Source organism: Patagioenas fasciata, chromosome 4 (genome assembly GCF_037038585.1).
Source record: "Patagioenas fasciata isolate bPatFas1 chromosome 4, bPatFas1.hap1, whole genome shotgun sequence".
NCBI lineage: Eukaryota > Metazoa > Chordata > Aves > Columbiformes > Columbidae > Patagioenas > Patagioenas fasciata.
In genome coordinates this window covers 31,797,637-31,819,019 of record NC_092523.1, presented here as the reverse complement: position 1 = coordinate 31,819,019, position 21,383 = coordinate 31,797,637, and the positions used below count along the sequence as shown (strand labels likewise).

The following is a 21,383-nucleotide window of genomic DNA, read 5'->3' as shown; positions in this document are numbered from 1 at the left end:
AAATTAGCAAATTTCTTAGAAAGATATGATCTTTAGAAAAGGATGCAAAGACTGAGATTCCACCCAGTGATGGTGAATTTCCAGCAGTTAAGAATGGCACCACCATAGTGAGGGTGAAGGGTGCTATACAGTTCACAGCATGGGCCTATAGGCAATATAAGCGCTTATCTCAAAGCATGTAGCTTTGCGTGAGCTGGGCTGCTGCTGCCCTTTCGGTTTCTGACATCTTTTTCTTTTGAGTGTTTCCTGTATCAGGGCAAGCTATTGCTTCATTGAGAGCAGAGTTACAGAATGCTATTACAGAAAAGAGTGAATGGCTGGTGGAAAATATTTTCTGTAAATGATTACTGGAGTTTTTTTCAGCTGGGATTTCAAAGTCCAGAGAGTTGTCTGATTTCCTGAATTCCTTAAAAAATTCCAGCCAGAGAGACAACTGACAGTGGTAGGTAAATGTACGTCTGCACAAATTAAAAAAATAAATATTAAGTGATACTTTGATGATTATTAGGCAAAGTTTATACCTAGAGCAATTATATAGTGAAGTCAAAAGACTTAGGACTTGTGATACTGTCTATTATTCATTGAATGTCTGCATTGCATACAGAGGAAGGTACAATCCATGCTCCAAGGAGCTTTCCTGTCGTATTCATGATTAATGATTGTGACATTCATGTGGACTTGGGCAGCTCTCAGTTTCAGAGAGCTGTATCAGTGAGGCTGATACTTGGTGGGGGAAAAAAGAAATAAAAGCATTATCAGTAAGACTTGGAAGGTTCTTTGTTTTAGCTGAAGTTTTTTAGATCCATGTCATCCAAACTAATTTTTAACAGGAGGATTTTTGGGACTGGTTGAAATGCTGCTGAATTCTTGATGAGAGATGCTAGATCATACACTTCTCTTTCATTTTTCAGTTGTTATGGCAGTTATCTACTGCTTGTGTCTGCTTCCTCGATCATCTGGGTGCCAAGGGAAAGTTAGTCCAGGAAATGCGATTTTAGTGATATTCTGGCAGAAAATCCTTTGCCCCTTTGCAGAATCACATTCTTTCTCAAGCTCAGATTCAGGCTAAGCCTCCTCCTCCTCTCTTTCGTCAGACAAGTTAATTGTACAGATGTCTGCAAATGGATTGATAGATTAAAATTAAACACTATATGATTGTTAATTTTAACAGTTTATTTGTCCAATTCTCTTCTCTTCTTGGCACAACCCAGACATTTATCAGTGAATGCATTTAAAACAAACTATAAAAGATCCAGTCAAACAATGTTTAAACCCCAGTGATTTAAAATGACTTAGGGGTTCAGTAGTGATACCAAAGATTTCCTGCCCAGAATACAGAAATGAGGTGTAATCTACTACAGTCTCCATCACCTTAATTGAGCCCATTAGCAACTTCCAACAGCAATTATTAACAGTGACCAGTATTCTTCCATGGATTATAACTGTAACATTTCTCACAGTTATATCTAAAATAATTTGGTATATAGTTATTTTAAAATACTCTGTGAAAATCATGAGAAAAAGATAACATATGTCTTGGGGGCAGGCACTTGCTACTGATCTTTTTGGAACAGGAATTTTGCACAAACCTACTATATCCTACTAACAAGGGAAAACAGGATTCCACAGGATTTTTGTATTTTTTTGATGGGAATGTTTTGACTTTCAAACAGTTCTCAGGTCATTCTCAGGGCTTTTGTTCAGCTAGAAGCAGACAGTTTCTGTTGTGGCAAGGCCAGTGAAGGATTATTTCTGCAAAGTTTCTTATATCAGTATGGAAATTTAGGGTGTTACATCTTAATTACACCTGCATACATAATACCAAGTAGAAACAAATCAATGTAATTTAATTCAGAACAGCAGCTAAGGAAGTGTCACAGAAATTATATTCAGACTGATCAAAATTTAAATGAAGAAAGGTATCAAGGCTCTCCATTCATGAAGCACTGTTCTGAAGGCAACTCAGAGCTTTTTGCACTGAAAGTCTGAAAACTGGTCTTAATGAATTTAATGAGAAACAGATTTCATTAAAAGAAACCAATCTTTAAAAATGTCTGTCAAGCATGCTTTCCTTTAAAACCATTCAACAGATGTTTATGCAGTTTAGTGAAGAATCTTTAATCATCAAGGAAGAGAGGTTGCAATCCTCTCTTCATGTTCTCGGGTAGATGGTAGCACAGTAGGTGACACCAGGCATGGCACGCCTCTGCCCTTTGTCTCAGGTTGGTTTGGACAGCCCAGAGTCTAGTCCAAATGAGGTTGTTTGCCTTGGTTGCTTTGGAGGGAAAAGAACAAGGCCAGAGGGTGGAGAATCTAAAAGCTGGAATAGGAAACAAATTAGTTTGGTTGCTGGAAGGGACTGATCACTTCCTGAATAGAACTGATGAGCTGCCAAGGACTGTCATAACAAAACATGCCAATGCCTCCTGGGGGACTGTGCTCCAGACTTCCCTCTCAACGTGCCTTTGAAGGAACTGTGAACAGATTGATGCCAGACAAATAATTATTGCAACGTTGTTCCTCTCTCGGTGAAAATGCTGGAGTTATTTATTAGAAATGGCCTAGGACTGCGAACATCTTTCTACTGTAAAATGTGGTGGTTTATTCTGTTTCAATCAACGTTTTATGTATGCCTTGAATTGGCAAGACAGTGTGAGATTTTGCCCCAACTATCAATTAGTCAGACATGAAAAGCAGTTTAAGCGAAAGAGATTGGCTAGGCACCATGAGCACTGGATAGAAGCGTTTTTTTCGTTGCTTACATCAATATATTTTCTATTTAAAGACACCTCATTAATTAATTTGCCCCAGAATGTCACTTTAGCTGAGCTATTTCAGTTTGTTAGCATCCTTATTGTTTCATCTGTAAGAAAAATAGTTTCAGATCATTTGTGCAAGTGCTGATAAAACTTCTCTGTCAGATTAACTTAGATATACTATTGGTGCAGTGTGTCATGTATTCTGGAGTTTTTTCTAGTTATTTTCCCCTGCTGTTTTTAAAATTCCTGCTGGTTCTGTCTTTTATCCCCTGGTGGCAATGCATATATAGGCATTTTTTTCCTCCCCATTTTTTTTTGTCAGTTTATAGTGAATTATTATCCAGTTCAAAGTTTTTATAATTTAATGTAGACACCCCTTTTACGTTCTTGAAGATATGGCCACAATGATGATGGTTTAGATGGAAAATTACCTTTAATTTGTTTACACACGTGTTTAGGCTAGTATTTTAGACAATAATAGAAATCTCAAGTAATATATTTGGTTGGAAAATAATAATTTCACTGTATTTTGTACTTTAAGCATTGTTAAAGGCTAAAAGGTGGGAGAAACTTCTATATTTGAATTACAAAGCATGCAAAGTAAAGTAGATACTGAAAAGGCTTTATGTATAATGATATAAAAACATGACTTACTATTTGTCTCTTTCTTGTTGCCCAAGCACAAGCTTTGCATAGTCAGTATCAGAGACAGCATCTTCAGAGAATCAATTATTTAAATATGGCAACAAAAGTTTTAAAAACATTCTTCCATTGCAGACTCATTACTAATTCTACTATTACTAATCCATTACTAATTCTACTAATCCTTCAAAAATGGAAAGTATCGTCTCATTATAAGCACAAAGAACAAGCCATTTAGTGTCTTTGCCATCAATGTCTAAGCTTAGGAAGCCTAGGCCTTTAGATCAGGCCTGGATGACCTTTTTTTTTTTTTAAAGACATAATCTAGAGATGAAGCTGAATATTCCATATTTTATTATTGATTTTCTTTTTATGTTGAATGTTGCATTTCTATTAATAGATTTAAATATAGGAAATGTGGAATTTCTCTTCTATTGCCTAGCCAAGGAAAGTGTATTATTTATTCTTTAAGGCTAACCTTATTTATCTAAGGGTTATATTAGTCTAAATATTTTTTTGCTGTCTTTCCTGACTTGTTTACAGAATGAGAACTGATTTTATAATTTCCTATAGATGATATAGAAACAATTTGATATAGATATAGAAATATTTCAATGTTTCATTAAAATCTCTTGCTTTTGGGTCAGTTTTTAGGAGTTGTCATTTTGTTTCAGAAAAATCCTAGCTATCTCTAAATTTCTTCTGCCTCCTTTGACATCATTAAAGCTTTGGCATGACCGTCAGGTTTTAGTTGAATGCACTGCTGTAGTTTCCTGCCAGAAGAAAAAGTCTGCAGCATTTGCCAGTGTTGAAGACTCCTGAGAGATGTTTCAGTCACCCAGCCTTAGCTGTCTAGTGCCCTCTGAGGTGACCTGGGGTCCACTGCTGGGTCTCCAGCTTCTCCTCCAAAAGGCAGTGAGTTTTCCATGGGTTCTGCACTGGATCTGCTGACCTCATGCTGATGTTTCAGGATGTCCCACATGCCACTAGATGCTTACAGGTGAGCAACTGAATCCATATTTTATTTCAGTTTATGCTCCAAAAAGTGAAGTCTGAAACTGATAATGATAGCTACATGGTGAATTTAAGTAATTAAAAGGATTCTGTGTCACCTCAGTGATGAGTTCAAAAATTTCCTCTCTATTTCCTATTGTCTACCAGCATGACTGTAATTTCTGCACACTAACTGCAAAAAGTCACTTCTTCTATATACACAGAAAATTTGTTAGCCAAGCAAAATCAGCATCCAGGTGTCATAAAACAGAGTAGTAGAGTTGCATTATAAGAATACAGATTAAATACAAACTTTTTAAATGCAAACTAACAAACACACTTTTTATTTTCTTCCTTTTGCTAGCACACTGACACAAATTTAGTTTCATTTTGCCTTAAATTATACTGAATTTTGATAAAGACAGCATTTTCCCTACAGACTATCACCTGCTGAATTGAGAGACACACTAATTCGCATCAGTGATTTATGCTTGAATTTTTGAGTAAATAGCAATAATGTTGAGTTTGACTTCACTAGTGAGGAAGCTAGAGGTACTGATTAGTTATTAGCAGGTTATTCTAAATAAGCGATGCAGATAAACCTTTAGAGGTTGTTGGTACTCTCTCTATGTGATTCAAAACTTTGAGCAATGGAAAAGACTTTTGTAAATGAACTCTGTGGAACAGAGTTGTTCAGGCATACTGGCCTGTCTGACAGACACTTCACTGTTAAATTTATACTCTGTCAAATAATAGTAAAAAAAGCCTGTCATTCATGCTTTTTCCTGAAGATAACAAATGTGAATAGTCCCTGTTTTCCTTAGAGCACAGGGAATGCAGAGACTGTGCTTTTGGTGCAGGTATTTATTTGCTTGTCTACATAGAGACTAGACAAAAACATCTCTATTTTAAAACAGAAATAGCTTTCGGAAGTCAAGAATAAAGAAGAAATGTAAAACCTTGATGAGAGAGAAAAGGAATGTAGCCTCTTTTCAAACAGGTCATGGCAATAAAACAGGCACAACAGACATGGTGAGTCCTGAGAAAGAAGTATTTCATAATTACACAAGTTCAAGAAAATTTAAACTTTTTTTTTTTTTAACCTAAAAGAAACTTGCTTTGCATTTTTTTTCTTCATGTTTTCAGTGACAAATGCAATTTAGTTGCTACAAATTTAAGGAATATGCAGGAATTTGCATATGATTTTCAAATGGTATCTGGAAGATGGGTACACTTCCATCTTCCAGAAGAAATGAAGTTGAAAAAAATTAGTTGAATTCTTGGCAGAACAATTTCTTCCCTTGTGAGAAGAAATAACATTTCTGCTGTGGAAAAGCAGAATAAGATAAACATGTTCTCAAAAATTTAACATTCAGGAGCAGAAAATATAAAGGAAATCACTGGCTGTCTTAAAGGACTGGGCAGATGCTTACGTCCTGAACTACAGTAGCCTAAATTTCCTGGAAGACGGAATGGAATAAGAAAACGTTTTTTGTTTTTTTTTTTTTCTGTTTTCTTCTTTAAGGTAAGACTGGAAAATAAAAGCTGCAATACACCATGCTTTGGGAACCATGCCTAAATCAAAGTAAGACTAAAGACTTGGTTGGAGAACAAAAATTATTTAGTTTCTCCATACTTGGGCATTTTGTTCCTGATACACAAAGAGAATATAGACTATTTATGAAATGACTTGTTCTTTTGAATTATTCTATCTGTTCCCTCCCATCCTCTAAATGAGTATCTGTCAGCTATTTACATGTTTTTGAGAGTTTACTTATGCGCTTGATGACGATCAAAGGATGAACTTTTCATTGTACTTAAGCTCATAAAGATGCAGATAAGCACCAATGAGAATTAGATATGAAGGTACCTTTGAAAATCCCATTTGACAGCTGTTGTTAAGAGCTGTAAGTTCCCTTAAAAATCTAGTTATGTATACTTACGCTTATCCGTGTTACTGGAAGGGACTGTGAATCTGTATATATATAATGATTTTTTTCAACTGATTTGTAGGCCTTTGAAAATAGATGAAAATCCACTTCGATTTTGCAGATAGATGTTAAATAATTTTTTTATTATCCTGTTAGTATCAACTGAGTATATAAGAGGAGAGGTATCCCATTCCTTTATTACCCTGGACAGAAGTGGGAAAGCAGTAAAGAAAAAATGGTACCAAGAGGGATTTAAACTGTAACAAAGATGTTTCTAATCCTGTTACTCATTCTCTGTTGTAGGCAGACTACTAAAAACAGGCTAGGGGTTTATTATACTATGGGAAGTGTATTATCCAACATACACAGCAACAGAATTGCACTGTAACCAAAATGAATGTGCGATATCCAAGTAACAGACTGACAGCTAGCAGGCTGGGTTTTGCTGAGCTTTAAAGTTATGCGAAGAGTTTTAGGCTCTTCCTAAGTGGAGCTTTTTCCTAGCAGGAATCATGTTTTTTCCTCAAAGCTACATATTTGGATGTCATGTCCTCCCCGTGCCCAGCTGACACAGGGCTCTTAGAGATTTCTGAAACAAGTTGAATTTTAAAGCACCTTCTACTGGGTTTTGAATTATGTTTGGTTTGTAATGGCTTCTGTCATAGCAAGCATTAAAAAACTGGAAAATTAGATTAAATCTAGTCTTCCATTCCCTTTCCTAAAATGTGTAGAACTACATCTGAGGCCGTGGTCTCTATGCATTTTTTGATTACATAAATTTGAACACCTTTCACTTTGTGTTAGCAGCAACTACAGAAAATGGGAACAAAATATCTGTAAGCTAAAAAGCCCTTGTTTTTGTTTCCAGAATCATTCCCTGGTCTAGTCCAGTGAGTTATACTGAGAATTTCTCAGTCTTCAACTTTCTTTTATTGTTATTTTTAACTTTTGTAGCACTGTTAAATGCTTTTTTTTTTTCAGTATACTGTATTTAAAAACTTCTAACTTCCTTGTCTTTTCTGCAAAATGTTGAAGACAGATACATAGTGTAATGAACAAGAAAAAGGCTGTGCTTTACCTTTCCTAAAAACAGGATTTTATTTGGATTTTTTGAAATATTAAGGAACCTACAAACATGTCTAGATCCCTAGCGACAGAAGAAAAAAGGAACCACATTGTTAAGAGATTCACTCACCTTTTGGGAAATTTTTAGTTTCAAGCTATTCTTCTCCATCCATCTGCCACAACCAGTCATGTCTATGACCACCTCATCTCTCCAATATCATGTAGCATGCCAAACCCATTCATCTTGGTTTCTGTTAACTCCTATTATAGATCTTGCAGAATGTGCCATAAAACAGAGACATGAAAAATACGCCAAATGGATATGGAAAAGTTGACCCTTTCTTTAGATCCATCAGTCAGCAGTATCAGTTGCATGTAGTTGCCATTGCTGGTGCTAGGTACTGAAGTAGAAGAGCACAGTTATGATGATGCTATACAAAAGCTGTGTTAGAATATATATATATATGTGTGTATTTACTCATGTTACTGATTTTCAGGTCATAGCTAACAGTTAGAATATATATATATGTGTATTTACTCATGTTACTGATTTTCAGGTCTTAGCTAACAGGTGTTTTATTACAATTCTAACTATCTGGTTCAATCCTTTCGATTACTGAAGTCATAAAATGGTAAAGAGACATCAATAACTTACACAAAATAAAAAATAAAAAGTAGGAGATGGAAGAAAGAGTCTGAAAGACTAAAATAATAAACATTGATATTCTTCTCTGATCCTCTTTGATCTCTGGCAATCTTTTATGATTTTTTTTTTTTTCCAGAGGACAGTAAATGTAAAAGCCATAATATCCAATATTCTTCTTACTATTCCTGTTTCATTTTATTGGTAGTGGAACATTTGGATTCCTTAAGCTCAAAGGTGATTTCTTCTTTGAGCAATGATGCTTTTAACCTTAAATCTATAAGATACACAAATTTATACTTCCTACGACTAAGATCACTAATGAACTTGCATTTATGCTTTATATGTATACTTTATGCATTTCAGTGTGCCATGCTTCCAGGAAATTTAAGGAGACTATGAGCCATAATAACTTTTTACATGATCTCTCTTTCCACTCCTACAAGGTCTTGCGGAGAGCACTTGCAATAATTCATCCTGTAATAGCACAGGAATGAAACATTATCTCTTACTGTTCTTTTCCTCACTGAAAGTCAGGTGTATTTTTTCTGTTTTTGCTTTTGCTGAACTCTCTTATTATAAATAAACCAAAAAGGTTGTATATGTATATGTATATGTATGTGTATGTGTATGTGTATATGTATATGTATATGTATATGTATATGTATATGTATATGATGTTAAAGAAGAGAGTTCTCTTGGTGTGTGCCTGAAAATAGTGTTCCAGTATTATCCTCCACGCTGATTCTAGCAATGCAATTTTTAATTCATCATAGAAAGTTAGAAACCAACAAAAGAAGGGTTTCAGATGGCAGTAAGTAGATATTTAGTATCCTTTGATGATGTGATCAAGAAAATATGACATTTCAGGCATCTGGGACATTGGGAAACTGGGATAACTGAGAAACTGAGAAACAGAATTTGTCAAGAAACCATAAGATATACATTCAAGTGAAGCAACTGGAAAATTAATTTCTGATACAGATTACGATTTTCTTTTGTTGTTTATGTTTGGTTGGATAAGATTCCTTTTTAACATTCAAGTGAAGTATGTATCATTTAATCAGGAATACACTATAGAAAGTATCTTGTTAAAAAGAACCACAACAAACCCCACAGGAGAAATCTAGGAGAGTCTGTTCTGTTGGTGAGAAGTTAAGCTGCCTTTCCTATCTGTTTTCGTTTCAGTCCATTGCCTTTTATCTGCTCATACCATTATCTTATATTTTGAATATAATTTCCTTCTATTTGTATTATGAAAATTCATTTATCAGAGTTGTATTACAACCTGTATCAAAGAATCATGGCTACATTTAATGTAAAAACATCAGATTATTTTAGGCTAAATGATTAGTTAAAAGACTAAAGAAGGACTTCTATGGGGATCAAAGACATTCATATATCATTGAACAAAGGATCATTTATTTGTCTGTTTCAGTTTGGGAACTGGATTTCCAAATCAGCCTTTTTGGCAAGAGTACAGTGGCTGCACTGAACAACGCACTGGCTAATACTGTGGGAAAGCCAGATCTAAAAAACCATCACAGCATGACCAATAAATCTGTGTTGTGGGTAGACAGTAGACCAAATTGATCCCTGACATAACTTCATATTGGAGAATGGGACAAATCTTGCCCTTCTGTATTTGTGCTTTATCTGATTCAAGAAAAATGAATTGGGGATTAAGGCAGGTATTTTGTTCTTTCTGAGTTCCAAGAACAAGAAGGGGATATGTTATCTGTAAGCTACAAAGAGTGCACCCAGTATTATTGTCATTTTGGAGTCTGTATCTAGCAGTGCTTAAGAAACACGTAAAACAAGATATTAAAAGATGCAACTCTTCTTTAAATGTGTCCGTAGCTTACAAGCTGTAGACTGGGGGCTTTAACTTCAGGATGTCACGTGGTACTCTTGTGTATAATGAGATTCAAAGTGCGTGATAGGAAAGCATCAATCCTTTGATCTTTTCCTCCCTCTTTTCAACACGATTTTTGACATAGGATTTATCTGAAATTACAGTGAGCCAATGTTTGAACTAGTTTCTGCAAAGGCTTAAAGATGTTTTGAAAGTAAGTTGCTTGTTGTTAAACTTTAGAACTTTTAGGCAAATGATTTTGTAAACATGAGTGTGCAATTCTTTGCAAATAAATGAATTAACTCAGCTAGTCTAAATGCTGTGGAAGTTAATGGCAGTATTCAAATGACTTTGATATATACCAAGTGTGACCTAAAAGAGAAATTTTTCTATGTGTAAACTAGGTTCTTAAAATTTAACAGGGAAAAGCAATCCATAAAAGAAAAAAGGTAGTCTTCTCATGGCATTTTTTTTACATTACTGTGACATCTGAGTATCAATTGCGTTCAGTTATCACATACATATTTCACAGGTATACCATGTCAGCCTAGAATTAAAACTACAATAGTCTTCAAACATCATACTGGAATTGCACTATAAGTGTTCTGGATGACATGAAGGATTTTCAAAATTTTGGCTTTGAATGCATGGCCAGCCACATTAGAGTGACTTTGTTTTAGAAATGCAGTGTGTGGGAGAGTGTTGGCATGAAAGTTCATGTGTCCTTAGACTAGTTTCTTAAAAATGGTGGTTGTTTTTATCCTTGTGTAACAGCAAGGGATTACTAGTGGACCATTTAATTGTGTGAGTGCGATGTCCATAAAAATGTTTTATGGCATCAGATTGATAACATTGATTTCATGAACTAAAACCAGAGAGATGTATGATTTTCAAGTAGTAAGACACTTAACGCATGCTATGTTCTAGAAAAGATCACTCAATATTTTGCTATGTCTGCAGTGTGGTTTTGGAGCACTGCCTGTAGTGTAAATGCCCTGACTGATATGAATACTCACTTTCTGCCAGGTGGTGAATGTTTCTTCTGCATATTATTGACCTGTTTTTTCCACATTTGCTTCCTCTTTGTCTGCCCTTCCGTCTGTGTCCCAAGAAGATGTGGAGTAGAATATGGGTACACCACAAAGGAAATATTATTCTGGAGGTTGCTAACAGGCTACAGTCATGACGAGGGTGAAATCTGAGCTTAATTTTTAATAAAATGATCTGGGTTATATTCGTAAAAATATAAATACTTGTGCCTCTGATAGACATAACTTATTGTAAAATGAAGAGAAATCCATCCATCCATTTTGATTTTTTACAAACCAGCTATTCTTCTCTGCTTATGGCTCATCCTGATTTTGTTCTATGTTTTAAGAAGGAGTGGGGGCACAAATACACTCCTCACACCAGATATGAGATCACAATGTAGTGTTTTAGTTCTCACTGATTTTGTGTTCTACTGCTGTGTTAAAACTGCAACTAGGAAAAACTGTTTTATTTGTGTAGCTATACAGTTACAAACTTTCACTGAATAGCAACTAACCTGCCCTTCTCAATTTTCAAAATTAGGAAATGGCTAAGAGAGGAAGAAACAGAAGGAAACATCAAGATAATAAAGGCTCAATTCAAGAAAGAAAACATTGGCACCTCTAGTATGTAAGAGTTTGGTACCTGCTAGCGAAATATAGGCTGAAAGGCCATAATTTCTTAGTTCTCAGCTTACTTCTGTTTTGTTCTGAATTGCTTTAATTTTTTTTTTCTTCAGAAGAAAATATTGTGCCCTGTGACTGTTTGAAACTTATCTATATGTTCTGCAAGCACTAGATTAGTATGCCAATAATCATGTACTTTACCCTGCTTTTCAGTCCTAAGAGGAAGTCCCTCATTTTCATTCTCCCTGCTCCTAAATGCTCTGCTCTCATTTATTTATTCACCGCTATATATTTTCACAAAATGGTCCCTATGGTAAGACTTCTTATTTATTGCTCTGTATGCTTTATATTGCCCATTATCACATTAGTCTTTGCAACGCTTGCATTTAAATTCAGTTTCTGAGTATTGCATAGTGCACAGCTCAGTATTGAATTCCATCCTACATCCTCTCACCTTTCTCAGTGAATTTCCATGGGAATTGAAATCCCTTATTTTTCTATAGGAAAAAAAGAAAAAAAAAGGCAATTCAGACAGCAAAAAATATGAGCCTCCTTTCTGTGACTCTACTAGTCTTCCTAAACTCGAAAGACTCCATCCAGGTTCTAGGCCACATGTCTACTTCATTTTCCTGTGTTGCTGCTCCAGTGACCTATCGTCTCCATGTCTCTGTAGACTTTCTCATTTAAATGTGGAAAGGAGGGGTAGTCATGGACTTTTGAGGTCCCTCAAGCTGGCTGAGAGCTGTAGAGTGGTGGTGGGTTGTCTCAGGTGATCAGCACCTCCTGGTCCCAGGCAGCGGTGGAGCACAGCTGCAGGAACTGTCAGTATAACCTGCTCTTCAGGAGCTACTGGTGGGCACCACCATGCCATTCTTAGGAGCACTGCTCATTATTTTCCATGAAATAATGGGTATTTTTTCAAGATTTAACTCCTGAATAGAACTGGAAAATAATTTGCAGTGTTTGTGAAGGAGGTATCTTTAATAATCCAACTGCCATTTATATACAATCAAATCTTCAAACTATATTGTCTTGCCATCTATTCCAGTTAATAAGTTGTATGTTATAAGGGTTAGTATATGACTTATATTGTATATAAGAAGTTTCAAGTAGTGTTCTATTGCCATTTAATTAGGTGTGTTGTGTTACTGCTATATGCTTCAAACACTTCCACACTTCAAACACTTCCACTAATGTATTAAGTAATGAGACTGACATCTATTGACTGTGACTCCACACTGTGGAAATCACTGAACTGTCAAACTCATAGTTTTAGTTTAATTTTTGGAATCTTAAGTCTCTAATTAGCCTTATGATGTAGTTGTCCTCATTTTTCCTCATTCTTTCTTTTAAGTCTGAAGAATTATCTTTTTTTGTTTCAGGGTTAACGCTAACCTCCAAAGTTTTGGTTTCTCAAATACAGTTTTCTTTCCTGACCAGTCTTAATTTTAATTGCTTTCCTTATTTGTGGTTTATGGTAACCCTTGTAGAGTTAGTGTGGGTTTTTTTTGTTTGTTTTTGTTTTTGTTTGGTTTGGTTTTTTTTTTGTTTCTTTTTTGTTTTGTTTTGGTTTTGGTTTTGTTTGTTTGTTTTTTATGGGTTTATATATAACAAGGGATCTGAGTCTTTTCTTAAATGCAATATTTGTGAATCATTCCTAAATTATTTCATAAATTATAACATCTTCAAATATTCATATCCATAGATTTTAGAGTATCATTGAAGTTCACTTGTAAATTAATAGCATATATCATCTAGTTCCTTTTTGAACATACAGAATTTGAGTTGATATTTTTCTTATTACTCAGACTTCAAACACTACGATCAAAACATAGATTTTGTTCATTTTCTCGTTTTCAAATATGAAATTCCCCAGGCCTTTCCCTTCAAGCACGACACAGCAATACTGGCATTACAAGTAGGTATTTTTTGTTTTTCTTGTTTTGTTTTTTTTTTTTTAAGTTGTGATTTGAAGCTTTTCTCTGTAGTGCTCATGTATTTGTTGAACTCCTGTATCCCTTTCCAATTTTCTGATGTATTTCCTTCTAAGCCTAACTGCTTAGTGTGTGAAATTCATTTGTCTTCTGGCAAAATCCAGACTTTCAATTTTGACAGTTTATTCTGTGTGTTTATTTTCTCTGGTATGAAATAATTCTGTTCCTATTAACCTTACATATTTTGTTTTCTTTTTCAGATGATCATGTCATTCTTTAATCCACTCTTAGAGCCTATATTGGAATATGCTTCCAAACTTTCAGATGTTGTTTTGTTTTGTTTCGTTTCATTTTGTTTTGTTTCATTTTGTACCCAGGTTTTCTGATAGAATATATTATTCTCCGACTTGTGTACGGATAGGCTCTGTCAAAGAGTTTACATACATTCTGACTTACTTCATAATCATAGTCTGTAAACTTACAGCAGCTACAATAAGCCATTTTCTGAGAAATTAGATGTTAAAGAACACTTCAGAGGGTGAAAATGCTGGGACCTTATTTATTTTGTTTAGTTCTACTCTCCAGACTGCAGTGAATTGCAAGGAAGCTTATGAAAAGCTTTCCACAAGCTCCCTTTCTTAAATCCTCACATTTCGGGGAGGGGAGAGAAGTTTTTCTAAATCTGTTGATTACACCTTGATGCCCATGAGCTTATACTTGTATTTTTTGTTATTGTGGGGTGAAGGGTGGGAAGTGAAGACAAATCCTTCCCAACCCAATGTGTATTTGCAATGTCCCCCCATATTTCTGATACAGTTTCTCAGGGAACCTTCAAATCTTCAGAGCACCGTAGGAGGAGGCACTCAGGAGTCCCCAGCAGGGGACAGGCACTGGAGCACATGCCTGTACCTTCTGCTCAGTGTGCAGGGCAGAGCAAGTAGCTCCCATCAGAGTTCTCACAGCAGGCTGGCTGTAGGAGACCCCCCCCCACTATGCTTTTTTGCACGAGAAAATTTATATTAATTGCATATTGTGCTTGATTGAATCTCAAACACTCTTTTGGCCCTACGTTGTGTCTTTTTCTGTAGTTCACCTCTAAAATTTATTAAAGAAAATATCTCAACATAAACAATACTGATTTCAAGACTCAGTCCTTGTGAAGTCTTTACCCCAGTACTTATCAAGCTGACATTGGGTCTTCCAAAGGATGATCTGGGAAGCCTGCTTACCACAAGCCTGTAATTGTACTAGAAAAACTGTAACTGGTAACTATTGCTGTGAAAGCATGTAAGGGAAAAACATTTCACAAAATCTTTTTAAAATTTGACTCTATTGACACAGAGCCATGTTTTCTCTTGAGTTAATGAAAGTATTTTGCAGGAAGAATGAATTTAACATTACAGAAAGGCAAGAACAATCTTTGTATAACTGTTGGTTATATGTACAGGTAGCCTGGTTTAGATCTGAATTTGTTGTGGGTTATGGTGGGGTTTTTTTGTTGTTTGGGTTTTTTTTGTTTGTTTTGATTTGTTTGTTTGTTTGTTTTTTGTGGTTTTTTGTTTGTTTATTTTAAGGGTTTGATTTTCTTTGAATAAAGATGTATAGGAAATGAAGATAGGGCAGCTGGTGAGTTCACCAGCACTTTCTTTAAAAGGTATCAAATAGCTAAGACAACAATACAAAATTTCATTTAATGAGATTTGTTTTTATAGATAAGAAAGTGACAGTGAACCATGACCAATTCCAAGGAAATTGATTTTGTGGTATAATGAAACTGAATATTAGACACATTTTCAAACTTGATATAAGAGAAATATTATATCGTAGGAATGATGTATATGTTTGGAGTTCTCTCTCAACACGTTTAGTTCTTAGATGTTTATTCTCAGAGTTTTTTTCTAAAATAAGAGTTAAAGACCAGTTCTCATTGAATAACAATGAGATTATAGTACTTCTTAGAATCTTATGAACTCTCTTTGCTTTCATTTTCTTCCATTGTCTTTTGAATATAGCAACATTACCAGAGGGAAAGGTAAACACAAATGAAAAATGTCTTTTTCTTTTCTTTTCTTTCTCATTATCATGTTCCTTTTTTTTTTTTTCCTCCTCTTGGTGGGGTGCATTTTGAATGACATGTTTGCCCTACTGAGAGCTGCAGGATTCTGTAGAATCTGTATGGACACCCATTTCTTCACCATTATCTCAGTTCTAACTATTCTTATAATCACGAATGTGGCAGGGTTTCTATTACAATTTTCTAAAGATGAATAAATTAATTTTAAGTGGGCCATTACCAAAGGTGAAAAAACCCCTGTTTTTATACAAGTGGAAAATAATAACCCATATTCTGATTACCAGAATAAATAAATCAATTACTGGTAAATGCATGCTACCTGAAAAATCATGGCTATTCAAAGTGCATTTACTTTTTAAAGTGTGTTTAAGATGAGAAAATACCATCAAGTGTGCATACATGTCTACATGTACAGAGACAGCTGATTATTTCCAGTGTGCAAATGCAGAACATGCTCCTGGAAGGATTCACAGCTTCTGCTTATCCTCATTCTTGCCTTTGCTTTATATATGGTTGTCTCTGTTCAGAAACTGTTGTCTGACCAAACTGAGGTAAATTACTTAGTAAAGAATTTCTTCTTCTGTTATTCTGGCATTTAAAACCATAGTAGCTGATATGACTATAATTTGCATTAAGCACTAAGAACAATGTGTAAAGTCTATCTATCCTTAATATATTCTTTTTCTCAGTTTAAAATCACCCACTACTATAATCGTAAAAATATCTAATAGAATATTATTCACTTAATTCTAGAAACATATTCTTATCCAGCTTGGTGAAAATATATGCTGTAGGGTACATTTATAGACAGATGGTTGGCAAGTAAGACTCTTTAAGCGATATATGTCCACCAAATATTTCTTCACCATTTCTGTTTCAATTTTCAACATCCATTTTTATCTTTATGAAAATACTTTTGTACAGAAAATGAAGAGACAAGTTCCTTTCTTGTCCATTACTGTACATTGAGCAGGATTCTTGCAGTAAGGAATTCCACAAACTTTAATATACAGGATAGACAGCTTGGCTTCAAAGAGTGACCAATAGGTAACATAATAGACAAAAGCAATAAATGCCTTTTGTTGCCTTCTCTGTCAGAATTTTTTTTCGGTATGTGAACTTTCTTAGATGTTAAAAAACTTTATGTATCCCTTGTCCACCTCTGTCCCAGCTGGGGTCTGTAGCATGTAGGTAGGAGGATATGCTTTGCTAGGTCCATCATTGTCTTGAAATACAGGTGGTGTTAGCAGCACCTGCTCCTCTGGCAAAGGAGAACTAATACTGAACTAGAAAATCACCAAAAGTGAGGGTAAGGTATATTTTTAACCTTGGTTCTGAAGCTATTTCTTTTGTTTTTTCTTTTATGACTTGGAAAGAGATGCATTAGTTGTAGTGGCAACTCTACTTCTACGAGAGGTATAGCAAAACACAGACTATTAGAAAGGACAATCCGTCCATGTAATTAGCCTCCAAAACCTGAGAGCCAACAGTTATTAATATTTGGATTGCATCTGAAGTTTTTGTTTCCTTCTTTTTATTTTGACAAAAGAGAATACATTTTGTGTCCTGTATACCTGCATAGTGGTCTAGTTAAATAGAAAATAATGATTAACATTGGTTTATGTCAGCAGCATTCATATACCTTCTATAAATATTTTTCACTTCCATGCTTGTTTTTCAGTTATAAAGAAATGTAAGTTGCAGAATCCATCGACATATTGATTACTCCCAGAGATGAACACAGAATTACCTTTTTGCTAGTAATAATTATTTCATAGTTTAGTGTGTTTGTAATTTCAAAATAATTAAGGTAATTGCATTTTTTGTTCTCTGACAGGAGTAATTAACTACTTCTGCACAGTGTTTCCATAGCACGTACCTACCAGTGATTTAGATTGTTTGTCTAGTCATGCTACAACATACAACGGGGGAGGGAGAAGCCATCTGTCTAATTTATTCCTCACTGCATTATGTATATAAAGCAAACACTGGCTGTGCATTAACATTAGCCAGATAGAACAGTTCTTTGCATATTTTTTTCTACTTCTAAACTGTCATTTTTATAGCCTTATGCTTGGAAGATAAATAAATGCCTTCTGTTGCCTGCAGTATGAATTTCAGAGCTATGTTGGAGGGAGGGAGCTAATAGAGCCATGTTCAATGTACCTACACTCTGAAGGATAGATTTGTCTTATTTGTAATGAGTATAGCATGCAAAAGGCTTTGTTTATTCCAACCCCTAACATTCTGTGATTCTGTGATTCCCTTGTCATGGGATGATTCTGCCTTTTACTGTCTAAAGATTAAATCCAGTGTTTCTGTCTGGCAGACACCTACTTCCTCAGGCATTAACTGGTTAAGTGCTGATCTTTGACAACTGAGATGCTGTTTTCATTTGACTTATCCCGCTTAATAAATTGAAGACGCTATATGACTAAAATTTCATTTGCCTTTATGTTCTGTCGAGATTCACAATACTTCAAGATGATCCTTCAGACTGATTCTAATGTGTTCCTCTTAATTTTGGTTTGGGTCTGGTGTCTGATTTTGTCCTTGGCTCCATGAAAGAGAACACACACACTAAAGTCTTTGCTCCTTTTTTCTTTGAGCCTTGAAAGGTATCTGTCTTTCATTGCTCGGTGACAAAATGAGAAGGGAACTTTTACTGGTGCAAGATAATAGAAACATCCAGTGGTATTTACAGGACCTTTTGTTTCTTTTTATCTTAATACATTTCTAATTATGGTTTTTATTTATATTACAGAAGAGCTGAAGAATTCCAATTAGGAATGGGCCTCTTCTTTATTCAACTTTGTATTGAAAAAGAATTTCGTCGTGCTCTGAGGAGTTTACAGTTTGATTTAAGACACAAAAGAGAATTAATTTAATAATTGGGAACAATAGCTGTTATGAAGGAAGTCTATTGTATCAACCCGTGTGATTTTAACAGTGGTATTTTATGCTTCACTTTGAGATCCAGCTTTAAGAGCTTTTTTTTTTTTCCCGAGGAAGATTTAGTTCTTCAAGTCAGAAACAAAATCTTGAAGAAGTGAGCTTTCATGGCTGCAGTCTAGAAGGAAGAAAACTTCTGAACATTTTAAAAACCATTTAATGAGATTAGGGCCTTCTAATTTTTGAATGTTTATGGGTGCCAGTAATGTTCTCAGTGAAAACTTCATAGTTGATTAAGCAGAGGCATATAATAGCTAGTAGCATAAATAGGGGGAGAGTTTAAAAAGTGAGTCCATTTAAATATTTTGAAAGCTGGCATATGTACAAAGATAACATCTAGCTTGTCATTATTTTTGAATATCTTTCATATATCACTCATCCCTATGTTATTCTGATTCAAAAGGTTTTCACCAACGTCCTAGTTCTTACTTGTAGTGCCCCAATAACAGTGTATATTAAAGAAAACCCATAAGCAACAGAAGACCAATGTAGGAAAATAAACACTCTATACGAATCTTTATTTGGTTGCAAAATCATTTGCTATTTTCCTGAAGACTACTGGAGTCTTGTGTCAGTTTGTCTTCCTCTGCCCTAGGATATCCAGCTAGCAGGGGAGCCAGAACCATGTCTCAAAACGTGTCCAAATGTCAAAAGATCTTGTCAAAACATCTGATGGTGACCCATTTTGGATTGAAAATGAGCATAAAATCCACAGTCACTGAGATGTTAAGATTTCCTTTTTATTATTATTTCTGAATAGATGAAACATCATAGCATGACCTTAATAGAATCCATGCTATTTTCATTTAGCACACAGATTTTTTCAGATTCTGTACTAATGATTGTTATAATAGAGAATGTGATTTTGCCAGGCCAATTGAAAGCAGCCAAAGAATTTATTGGAATACTGTTATTGTTTACATATTTATTTACAAAAATCTGTTTGTTACTAAAACCAGCACCATTGACATAGTCACACAAGATGTTATTTTTTATTATTGTAACGCATAGCCATATTATCAAAATATACAGACCAGACCCCTACTGTTATAATTTTTCTGTGAGTGCCAAGCCCTTAGAAACTAATTCTATAATGAAGACAATGTAGGTATAAAGATGGGCAGGAAAAATGCAAAGATTAAATGAACAAATGTAAGCTTAAAGTGCAGTGTCCCCTGGACCTTTTTGCCTTTCCATGTACTTCTTTTTTTTCTGTAACAAGAGCATTTAAATAAATCTCATCAGCATTTTACAGTGAAAATGACCTTTGCTGCTTTCATAATGAGGAAATGTCAATGAGAGTTTCTGATAATACTAAGTATTACCTTAATCTGAAGATGATAGCTGAATACTGAACCGTCAACAAATTATGGTATGACATGGAGATGCTTCTTACCAAGCACATGTCCCTAGTTCAAAGGACAGAGTTGATGTTTTTCTGTAACTGTCCACCTCTCTTCTCCAGTTAAAGGTCTTGTCATTTCTACTGATCCAATATAGACCATCTGTTGCCATTTTTTGTAAGAGCAATATGGGCTACTATAATTTATAGCTGGGTACTAGCCAGAGGCAAAAGAGTACAATATTTTAAAAAGTGTAAAAGCGATATACTGCATACACTTCACAATTAATTTATGTTTTGAACTACTCAACAATCTGTGTCTGTATCTTTTGCTGGGAGATAAGTAGAGACATTTTTCACCTGTATGTCTTAAATGTACTATTGAACACTTTCTGCTGGGATATAACCAGAGAATTGCTATACAATCAACATAATTAATCAGATATCACCTATAACCTATACTTACCTCTCTGTTTCTTTCCTCTGAGAGAAAAATAAGTAGAGTGCCAGTGCAAATGAAGAAGCAAGAGATCAAGATTCACTAGATAAAGAAGCGTAAAGTAACATAGAGGCTTATGTTTTTGAGTGTTGCTCCTAAATTATTCATTTTTATGCTTTTCTTTTTTGTTTGTCTTAGCCCTTTAGAAATCGTCGTATAAGCTGTTACTCTGTGTTAGGAAACTTTACGAAATTTTACTGTGTGTTTTGCTTCTTCTATTTAGAGATACTTAACATTTATTTTTCATTGGGAGTTGGTAGCTTTCTTTTTGCCTTTACCTGAGATACTAATTTTTTCCTTCAGGACACGCTCTAGCTCTCTATCTCTCCTTCCTCCTTTCTTCATCTTAGGTTTATATCTTCTAATTTGTGGATCAAATGTTGCTTGCCAGCCTACCACTGTAAATCTTTCATGAGTTAGTCTGGATTTACGCTGAGGGAATGGAAGGAAAATTGGCTTCGTGCCTCTTATCTGGTGAAGACTTTTTTCCCTCCAAAGTACAGCATCTCAAAACATGGTGCAGATACAAAACCCACTGAAACTGATGCAAAAACTCTTATCCATATCAACTTTTTTTGGCCAGTACCTCTGGATAAATTATTTCTTTCTTCCTTGATTTGAACTTGTTGCCAGATTTACATCTATTATTTTTGTTTCAATCCTTCCCATTAAAATGTGTATGCTTATTTATTTTATTGCATTTTATTCTGCCCCATGTTTGTTTTCTGCCAGCACATCAAATCAAAAGATGGGGTGATTAAACTGTTACTTTGGGATTCAAATACATTTTTTCCTAATCCTGATGATGCAACAGTAAGTGAACACCAAATGCGGAAAGATGCTACTGAATTTTTAATACAATTAATACATTAATTCATATAATTTTATTATTTCAAAATTCCTGAATCTACCTTTCTCACAGCACTTTTAAAAATGCATCTCTGTTACAGCCAACCTGCTTCTTTAGCTAATAGAAAAAAAGTTATACATGATATAGGACTCAGAGAAAGTTTAATATCCAGTGAGATCTGCACAGAAA

At 34.9% G+C, this 21,383-nt stretch overlaps 1 long non-coding RNA gene across 2 annotated transcripts in view; it reads left to right on the top strand.

Moving 5' to 3' along the window:
- The first annotated feature begins 398 nt into the window (after window positions 1–398).
- LOC139827910 (uncharacterized) overlaps window positions 399–21,383 on the top strand; it is a 41,127-nt gene continuing 20,142 nt past the window's right edge. Inside the window, exons 1-2 of one of the 2 annotated variants that reach the window (XR_011739040.1) lie at window positions 399–442; window positions 11,461–11,543. This is a non-coding gene — a long non-coding RNA (uncharacterized lncRNA). Of the gene's footprint in view, window positions 443–4,139; window positions 4,402–11,460; window positions 11,544–21,383 lie in introns of those variants that run through there. The other variant, XR_011739041.1, reaches the window with a different exon arrangement.